Here is a 9,894-nt window from a genome sequence, read left to right on the forward strand (position 1 = left end):
TGACAAGAATACACAGAAGAACTATACAAAAAAGATCTTCATGACCCAGATAATCACGATGGTATGATCACTCACCTAGAGCCAGACATCCTGGAATGTGAAGTCAAGTGGGCCTTAGGAAGCATCACTATGAACAAAGCTAGTGGAGGTGATGGAATTCCAGTTGAGCTATTTCAAATCCTGGAAGATGATGCTGTGAAAGTGCTGCACTCAATATGCCAGCAAATTTGGAAAACTCAGCAGTGGCCACAGGACTGGAAAAGGTCAGTTTCATTCCAATCCCAAAGAAAGGCAATGCCAAAGAATGCTCAAACTACCACACAATTGCACTCATCTCACATGCTAGCAAAGTAATGCTCAAAATTCTCCAAGCCAGGCTTCAGCAATATGTGAACCGTGAACTTCCAGATGTTCAAGCTGGTTTTAGAAAAGGCAGAGGAACCAGATATCAAATTGCCAACATCCGCTGGATCATGGAAAAAGCAAGAGAGTTCCAGAAAAATATCTATTTCTGCTTTATTGACTATGCTAAAGCCTTTGACTATGTGGATCACCACAAACTGTGGAAAATTCTTAAAGAGATGAGAATACCAGACCACCAGAAGTGCCTTTTGAGAAATCTATATGCAGGTCAGGAAGCAACAGTTAGAACTGGACATGGAACAACAGATTGTTTCCAAATAGGAAAAGGAGTACATCAAGGCTGTATATTGTCACCCTGCTTATTTAACTTATACACAGAGTACATCATGAGAAATGCTGAGCTGGATGAAGCATAAACTGGAATCAAGATTGCAAGGAGAAATATCAATAACCCCAGATATGCAGATGACACCACCCTTATGGCAGAAAGTGAAGAACTAAAGAGCCTCTTGATGAAAGTGAAAGAGGAGAGTGAAAAAGTTGGCTTAAAGCTCAACATTCAGAAAACTAAGATCATGGCATCCAGTCCCATCACTTCATTGTAAACAGATGAGGAAACAGTGGAAACAGTGGCTGACTTAATTTTGGGGGGCTCCAAAATCACTGCAGAGAAGGCAATGGCAACCCACTCCAGTACTCTTGCCTGGAAAATCCCATGGACAGAGGAGCCTGGTAGGCTACAGTCCATGGGGTCGCTAGGAGTCGGACACGACTGAGAAACTTCATTTTCACTTTTCACTTTCCTGCATTGGAGAAGGAAATGGCAACCCACTCCAGTGTTCTTGCCTGGAGAATCCCAGGGACGGCAGAGCCTGGTGGGCTGCTGTCTATGGGGTCGTGCAGAGTCGGACACGACTGAAGCGACTTAGCAGCAGCAGCAGCAGCAGCAGCAAAATCACTGCAGATGGTGACTGCAGCCCTGAAATTAAAAGACACTTGCTCCTTGAAAGTTATGACCAACCTAGGCAGCATATAAAAAGCAGAGACATTACTTTGCCAACAAAGGTCCGTCTCATCAAGGCTATGGTTTTTCCAGTGGTCAGGTATGGATGTGAGAGTTGGACTATAAAGAAAGCTAAGTGCCGAAGAATTGATGCTTTTGAACTGTGGTGTTGGAGAACACTCTTGAGAGTCCCTTGGACTGCAAGGACATCCAACCAGTTCATTCTAAAGGCGATCAGTCCTGAGTGTTCATTGGAAGAACTGATGTTGAAGCTGAAACTCCAATCCTTGGCTACCTGTTGCGAAGAGTTGACTCATTTGAAAAGACCCTGATGCTAGGAAAGATTGAAGGTGGGAGAAGAAGGGGACGACAGAGGATGATGTGGTTGGATGGCATCACCGACTCAATGGAGATGAGTTTGAGTAAACCCCAGGAGTTGGTGATGGACAGGGAGACCTGGTGTGCTGTGGTCCGTGGGGTCACAGAGTCGGACACGACTAAGCGACTGAACTGAACTGAACTGTACTGAATATGGTATGTGGGACCTTAGTTCCCCAACCAGGGATTGAATCAATACCCCCTGCTTTGGAAGGCAGAGTCTTAACCACTGGCTCGCCAGGGAAGCCCAAGGACAGTCCTTTAACTGTGCTCCTAGCACAAGGCCTGATACACTTTCAGAAAACCTCTCACTTTGATGAACTTCTAATAAGGTAGTATTTTTTTATCTCCCATTTGTTGTTATTGTTCAGTCACTAAGTCAAGTCCAACTCTTTGCGACCCCATGACTGCAGCACGCCAGGCTTCCCTGTCCTTCACTACTTCCCAAAGCTGACTCAGATTCATGTCTGTTGAGTTGGTGATGCTATCTAACCATCTCAACCTCTGCCACCCCTTTCTCCTTCAAAATATGGTTCAACTATTGAGGTTTAACAGGCAAATGAGGGGGGTCAGTAGGACTATAGGCCTGGGAATGAGCTGGTCTGATGTGATAGGGGACCAATGAGTGTTTGTGAGAATGAATGAACGAATGAATAAAGAAGTGAATCCGTTAGTCTGGTTCACAGACCACATTAGACAATATAGATAATTCAGAAAAAATGAGAACAACAGCCAGTCTCCCAGAGGCCAGAAAGGTTAAGCACTGTGCCCAAAGTCATCGAGCTAGGAGATAGCAGAGCTGAAATATGAACCATGGGGATGAGACCTACCAGTGGACTCATGCAGCATGGACTCTCTGGTGATGTCTTCTTGTTTTTCAGTTGCTCCGTCATGTCCAACTCTTTGTGACCTCATGGACTCTTTGTGACCAGGCTCCTCTGTCCATGGAATTTCCCAGATAGGAACACTGGGAGGGGGTTGCCATTTCCTTCTCCAAAGGATCTTCCCAAACCAGAAATCGAACTCATGTTTCCCACATTGGCAGGCAGATTCTTTACCACTGAGCTACCATGGAAGACCACCTGGAGATGTCTAGGTGATGTCTAACTTTTCAAGAAACCACCAAACTGTTAGACAGCAGTGTGTGAGGTTGCCAGTGGCTCCACGTCCTGGTTAGCATTTGACATGGTATCATTCATTTCAGCCCCTCCCCGCCCCAGTGGGCAGGAGGAGGTCTCTCATGATGCACAATTTGCATTTCCCTGGTGACTCAGGAGTCTGAATAGATGCTTTACTTTTATTATTGTCTGGTTTGATCCCCATAGCTTCCCTGGGGCTGGGTGGGCTGGCCCCAGTACGCAAGAAGGGAGGAACTCCAGGCCAGAGCCCTTGAACTGCTGCCTGAGGTCACCCGCCGGTGAGTGACAAAACCACCTTCATCCCGGTGGCTCAGTTCTGGTTTCCTGAGCTGGTACGTCTGCTGTGACCCTGAGCAGCTGCTGGGCCATGTTGCGGTGCCAGAGCACATGTGTTTCTGAAAGAGATCCGTCCAGGGTGAAGAGCAGTCGGCCAAGGCTGTCCCAGGCTCCGTCCATCCCGGACTCCCAGCCTCAGAAGCGACACACACGTCAGCACTTAGCACAGAGCCTGGCGGCCTGCCTCCTCCCTCTGTCAACGGCTGCGCACTGTGAGGGCCACCCACGCCTGGGGTCTCCCTCCCCTCTGCACCTGCTCCCAATCAGCTCAGGTGGCCTGGCCTGCGGAGACCCTCCTGAGTCTGTAGCCCCTCAGGATGCACCCGGCCCACGTCTCCTCAGGGTGTAGAAAGTTCTCCTCAGCTGCTTCCCCTCAGACACACCTCTGATTCCACTGGTGTCAGAGGCTCTTCTGAGTCAGGGGAGGGGGCCACCTGGGGGCCAAAGGAGCGAGCAGCTCCCAGGGGCCCCTGGGAACCACTCCCTGCCCCGACACACACACACTCCCCACACACAGCTAGGTTTCCTCTCAGTCCACAAAGCCACACCCCTTCACACACAAACCAGACCCCAAAGGAGCAGAGTTGACACCTCTGGGATAAACTATCCCCCCGACCTGGAATCATGGCGGGGTCAAAATCTCACAGCAAGTGTTTCTCAGATTAGCTCCACCGTCAGAACCCTCCCAGTAGCAGCCTCTCACGGCCCTCCTCCTCTTCCCTCCCTGCCCCATCTTTACTCACACCCTCCACCCTGGGCTGTGAACAAGTCTCCTCCTCTCCTAGAACACAGCCGGGGCTCAGCAAACATTCACCGAGGAAGTGGGTCCCAGAGCTTTCACTTTCTATTCACAGAAGTTTCGTTTTCAGGTCAACACTTCAAAAAGGCAGACCATCCAGGGATGTGCTTAGGGGTCCAGCAGCTGGGACTCAGCGCTTTCACTGTGGGGGGACACAGGTTTGATACCTGGTTGGGAAACTAAGATCATGCAAACCACACAGCTTGGCAAAGAAAAAAAAGGCAGAACATCTACTTTTGCACCTATTTTGGCTAAGGAAGTTTGGTGGACCAGATCGTCAAGCTCCAAATACCACCCCCCTCCCAGCCCCTCACCTTCGTGGTCTGTTCTCTTGGTCTCAGTTACTGCACACCTTGGCTGACATGTGGAGGGAGGTGTCTAGGAGTTTTGGAGTCAGCTGAGCATACACTTGGGTTTGAACCTTGTTCCCCCATGTAATCCTGGCCAGTTACCTAAATTTCTGTGACTGTTTATTTGTCTGGATAGTGAAGTCGCTCAGTCATGTCTGACTCTTTGTGACCCCATGGACTGTAGCCTGCCAGGCTCCTCTGTCCATGGGATTTTCCAGGCAAGAGTACTGGAGTGGGTTGCCATTTCCTTCTCCAGGGGGTCTTCCTGACCCAGGGATCAAACCTGGGTCTCCTGCATTGTAGGCAGATGCTTTATCTTCTAAGCCACCAGGGAAGTCCTTTGTCTGGGTAATGAGCATAATGAAGGCGGCCTGACAGTCTGGCACGATGAATATGTTAAAAGAGAAATAGCATGTAAAGAGCCTCCCTGAGCTGGGCACCAAGCCTTCACCTAAGTAAATTGTCTCCCACCTGTGCCTCCCGTCCTGGGGCCCTGCCCCTTGTCCCTGGGCCAGGCGAAGGGGAAGGGTGGGAGGGGGACAGTCACTCCAGGCAGAGGAGCTGGTCCGAGCTAACCCGGGGCTGAAGGCGGGTCACAAAAGCTGTACCTGGGCTGAGCCCCAGACAGCGGTGGCCCCTGAAGGCCGTGCCAGGAGTGTGAGCTGTGTAAGCTGCAGGCTGCGAGTTAACAAGCAGAGGAGAGCTCCCTGGGGTTCTGGGTCCCATTTCCTCCTCATCCACTCCAGTTAGGAAGGGAGCAGGAAGAAGTCAGCCGCTGTTCAACACATAAATCAGAGGATGCAGGCAAGCTTCCAGATGCTGAGAACAGCTGACTTGCTCTAATTCTGTAGCTGTTATGACGAAAAGCAGCCTCACACACCCTAGTCCTCACTGCCCCAGAGCAGAGAAGTGAACACACGCTGAATCACAAAATCCCAGGAACCAAACCCGCCTTCAACTACACAGCCCTCCGGCAGCCCCGCCCGACTCTTTGAAGTGGGTGCAGATGTGGGCAGAAACCCAAGTGATGAGAAGGCACCCACAGAACGCCTGGGGGAGCACCCCTGGCAGACAGCCAAGACCTGGTACCTCGGAGGACAAGAGATGTGGCCAGTGCAGCCTGTTACAGAGAGACAGGGAGACGGGTGAGGGGCAGCAAAGACCATCAGGGACCTCACTGGCCAGGAGAGGAGTCTGAGCTTCATTCTAAGGGCTGTGGAAAACCACGGGATGGTTTTAAGGTGGGGGGATGGCCTGAATTTTTAGAAAGCTGCCCCTGGCTGCTTATGTGGAGTCAAGTCGGAAGGAGGACCAGGGTAGACAAGGAGACCCATAGGAGGATGCTGCCGTAACACAGGTGGGAGAAGATGCATATGGGACCCGGTGTGGTACTGAGGCAGGGTGGTTCAGCTGAAATTCTGGCCGGAGGATGGTTTCCCCGCCATAGCACTAGTGACGTCTGAGCTGAACAACTTTGTGGCAGGGTATCCTGGGCATTGTGGGGTGTTTAGCAACATCCCTGACCTCTCTGCCCACCAGCATGGATCCCCAAATCGTGATGATCAAACAAGTCCCCAGACACGGCGGAGGGTGCCCTGGAGGACAAATGGCTCTGGGTCGAAAATGGGGCTCAAGAAGGTAGAGACAGTTTGGCTGTGAACCTGGGGGGAAAAAGAAAACAAGCCCACTCTAGCTTTCTGTTCTCAGCTGCTAAGCGGTGCCATTTACCAAGTTCAGGAAGACTTGGAGCAGATGGTCAAGCGGCAGGTGGAACCTGGGAGATGCGAGTCTGGAGCTGGAGGAGGGGGTGGGGTCTGGGCTGAAGAGAGAGATGTGCTATCATTGGCACGTCCCATGGTTCCATGGCAAGTCCTGCCCTGAACTCTGTCCTCCGACATGGCAGCCTCAGGAGGAGCAAGAACCAGGCTGGGGTCGGGGGGTCAGAGGAGGAGCAGAGGCCAGCTGGGGCAAATGCCCCTGAAATTCTGAGGGAGATGCAGACAGTGAGTCGGGAAGGAGGGAGGAGAAAGCTAACCATGCGCCTCCCCAGCTGAAGGCCTCCTTCCTGCAGCAAGAGCTCAAGATGGAGTGGGGCAGGGGGCAGGGGGCAGGCAAGAGGTCTCCATTTAAATCAAATTCTGGATTGGACCTTTAAAATTCCTGGACTAAGAGCAACCAGAAAAATCACAGGACTGGAACTTTCAGTGTAGGCCAGGGAGGAGGGGCAGAGAGAGGAGAAGCTGCCTTGTGATCTCATCCCGGGAGTCCAGCTCATTCAGCGTGTTGCTCACCTTGGGCTGAAGGCACTGGGCCAAGCTGAGAGCTCCTGACAGGTGGGCCTGGGTCTCTTCTCTGTGAGACTAGCCCAGCTGGTGAGTAGTAGGAGGCCGGGACCCAGACCCAACCCAAAGCTCCCATGTGTGTCTGCCTCAGGGGGAAGCTTCCTGTTCAGTAAGAGGAGAAGGCTGTGAATGCAGCTAAAATAAAGCAGAATTTAGTAAGTGCTACCATTAAGCCCACAAGCTGTATGCTGCCTGGGAAAAGAAGAGAAAGCCATGTCTGAGGGTAGTGGGGAAGCGTGGCAACCAGGGAAGGCTCCCCTGAGGATGTGGTATTTATATTGGGCCTAGAAGAATATCAATAAGCAGAGAAAGGAAATAATTTTTCATGGGTTTTAAATTTATTTCTTCCACTAACTCTCCCCTCACCCCCTTTAATGGACTATATTAGAAGTAGCTAGAACAAAGCCAGGACTTTCTTATCTAAGGTTTTGTCATTTCACATGCAAAAAAAAAAAAAAAAACCTCTGATTTTGCTCCTTCTGAAACACTCATCCACTCAATACCTATTTATTAAACTCCAGTTACACACCAGGCACTAGTATCATGGTTTAACCCATTTAGCTTCAACAATCCTTTGAAGTGGGCACCGGTATTATTCCCATTTTACAGATGAGGAAACTCAGGGACAGAGAGATGAGGTCATTGCCTGAGGCTCCTGGTGAGGAACTGGTGAGATTCGGGCCCACTGCTGTTTCTCTAGTAGAAAGCTTGCTGTGATTGGCCATTTGTGGAGGGAGGAGATGTGTGCCTCCGCCATTCGGATGACCTCCCGTAAAGTGATGCAACCTCCCCCGCGCCTGGGGTGGCTCCTTCTGTGCAACCACAATTAGCTTCACGGCTCCAGCTTGCAGCCACAGCATCTGCTCCCATAACTTATGGGGCTAAACTGTCAGAAGAGGAGAAAACCAGACAGCAGGCATGGGGCGAGAAAGGGCTGGTCTCTCCTGAGCCCCAGAGGCGCCTGAGGAGCTCGGGCTCCAGAGAGGCCAGGTTGGCTTCCTCCGAGGGTGAAGGAGCTGAGACACCTCCATGGCCACCCCCACATCTGTGTGGCAGGTCCTGTGACCTCACCCTGGTCCAGATGCTCCATGAGGTCCTCCCAGCCCCACCCCCACATGCAGTCAGATGTCCGGCTTCTGCCCCCATCCCTGCAGGCTCACCTTCCTGCCCCCACACCATCACCTTATTTCAGGCCCTCAGCCTGTCTCACCTGATCAGTTGCAATACCTTCCTAACCAGCTTACCTGTCTCCAAGCTGGTGACCCCATAAATCATCTTCCAGCTCCCAATTCACTTCTTAAAGTGAAACTCTTACTGTTTCACTTCCTCACCTCAAGAACCTTTGGTGGCTTCCCAGTAAGGCTCAGATAGTGAAGAATCTGCCCGCAATTCAGGAGACCCGGGTACGATCCCTTGGTCAGGAAGATTCCCTGGAGAAGGACATGGCTACCCACTCCAGTATTCTTGCCTGGAGAACCCCACGGACAGAGGAGCCTGGCAGCCTGCAGTCCATGGAGTCACAAAGAATCAGATGTGACTGAGTGACTTTCACTTACTCAGGAACTTACTGAAATAATTGCTCAACTTGGCAGTCAAGCTGGCACCCACCAACCCCAGGCCACCAACTTTCACCAGCACTGAGGCAGTGAGAACAGTGTGCTGCAGGCTTAGGGGTCAAGCCCTAGCTCTATCACTTGCAAACAGGGTTAACTGGAGTAAGTCCTATAAAGTCCGGGGGCCTCACTTTCCTCATCTATTAAATGGGGATAGGAGACCACCTCCCAGACGTGCTAGGAGCTGTAAATGGGGAGATGCTTGTAAGAGCTCCACAAATGTTCCCCACTTCCCTCTGTAGAGACGTGTCCATTGGCTGAGCTCCGTCTGAAGCAGCTGAGGAGAAGGCAGGTGGGTTTGGCCAGGGGAGGTAAGTTCCCCTCTGTGTTTTCATATTTGCATAAAAAATTTCACAGGTTTTTTTTTTTCCCCCAGTGAAATCAGTTCCTGATACATATTCAGGAAACTCTCAGCAGCTGCTTCTCCAAGAACAGAGAGTCTGGAGGGACCCACCTGCAGCCCATCGAGGCCCTAGGCGCTGAGTCACCAGCCAGGCCTGGACACCACAACAGGCACCGTCACTGAAAAGCAAACAACATCAAATCCACGAGGAAGCCATTCACGGGATTAATGCGGGTGAAAGGCACAAGCCTGTTCCTGTTCCGTGTTGGCAGTAGACGTGGAAGGCCTGATCTGCCCATGCAGAGGCAGGTCTTAGAGGAGACAGATCACCTGGCTGTGGCAGTCTCGACCTTTTTTGTGCCCGGGACCCCCTTAGAAGCCAATATTATTTTTTGAATGAATGAAGTAAAATACATAGGATTTAAAAGAAAACCAACGACATTGAAAAACAGTTGGCAGAGAATAAAGCTGTGTGGTAGGGCAGCCCAGGCGCATGGCTGGGAACACTTAGGACAACAAGACAGCATCAGACCTGCAGTCAGCCTTGGTCTGATTGTGTGATGATATATTTAGTCTAGATCTGGAGATGTCCCTAACTGTCACATGATATGAACTGGTCTGTGATTACATCAATGATAAAGAAACCAGTAACACACTCTTAAGTGCTTTAGTTTGTTGCCCACATGTCTAATTGAAAGCAATGCCGAATTTCAGTTTGAGATTAGGGACAATATGGATGCATTTTTTTTTTTTTTTCTGAGTTAGGTGATAGAAAACACCGTGGCTTCTGTTCTGCTCTCTCTCCCCGTCTCGAGCATGCCCGTGCACACATATATCTTACTCTGGGGGAGCCAGTTGCCCTGGAGAGACCCTCCGTGGAGTCTGGAGGGGCCCAGAAGGTAGCCTGGAGTCAGTCCAGCCAATTGTCAATAAGGAACTGAGGACTCCAACTGATAGCCATGTGAAGTGAGCCCTCTTGGAGAGGGAGCCTCTAACCCTTTCACTGTTTTTGATGATGCAGATCTATCTGGCCAACAGCTTGACTAGCCTCATGAGCGACCCTGAGCCAGAACTATGTGGCTAGGCTACTACTGGACTCCTCACCCTCAGAAACTGGGAGAGGGCTTCCCTAGTAGCTCAGGGGTAAAGAATCCACTGGCCAGTGCAGGAGACATGTGTCTGATCCCTGGACCTGAAAGATCCCACGTGCTGTGGAACAACTAAGCCC

General features: G+C 51.0%; 2 long non-coding RNA genes across 3 annotated transcripts; one reads left to right on the plus strand and one right to left on the minus strand.

Annotated features, from left to right (window-relative positions):
• Positions 1–2,995: 2,995 nt before the first annotated feature.
• On the minus strand, positions 2,996–5,215 carry LOC129623470 (uncharacterized). Its single transcript, XR_008700557.1, has 3 exons — positions 4,977–5,215; positions 3,963–4,160; positions 2,996–3,278 (listed from the first exon to the last, which is right to left on the minus strand). It is a non-coding gene; the product is annotated as an uncharacterized LOC129623470 (long non-coding RNA).
• An 848-nt stretch (positions 5,216–6,063) lies between these two features.
• On the plus strand, positions 6,064–9,755 carry LOC129623469 (uncharacterized). 2 transcript variants are annotated; one of them, XR_008700556.1, is made up of 3 exons: positions 6,064–7,379; positions 8,566–8,615; positions 8,700–9,755. It is a non-coding gene; the product is annotated as an uncharacterized LOC129623469 (long non-coding RNA). The 2 variants fall into 2 exon arrangements; XR_008700555.1 differs by lacking the exon at positions 6,064–7,379 and having other exon boundaries at positions 7,449–8,615.
• The last annotated feature ends 139 nt before the right edge of the window (positions 9,756–9,894 follow it).

This window comes from Bubalus kerabau, chromosome 11 (genome assembly GCF_029407905.1).
Source record: "Bubalus kerabau isolate K-KA32 ecotype Philippines breed swamp buffalo chromosome 11, PCC_UOA_SB_1v2, whole genome shotgun sequence".
NCBI lineage: Eukaryota > Metazoa > Chordata > Mammalia > Artiodactyla > Bovidae > Bubalus > Bubalus kerabau.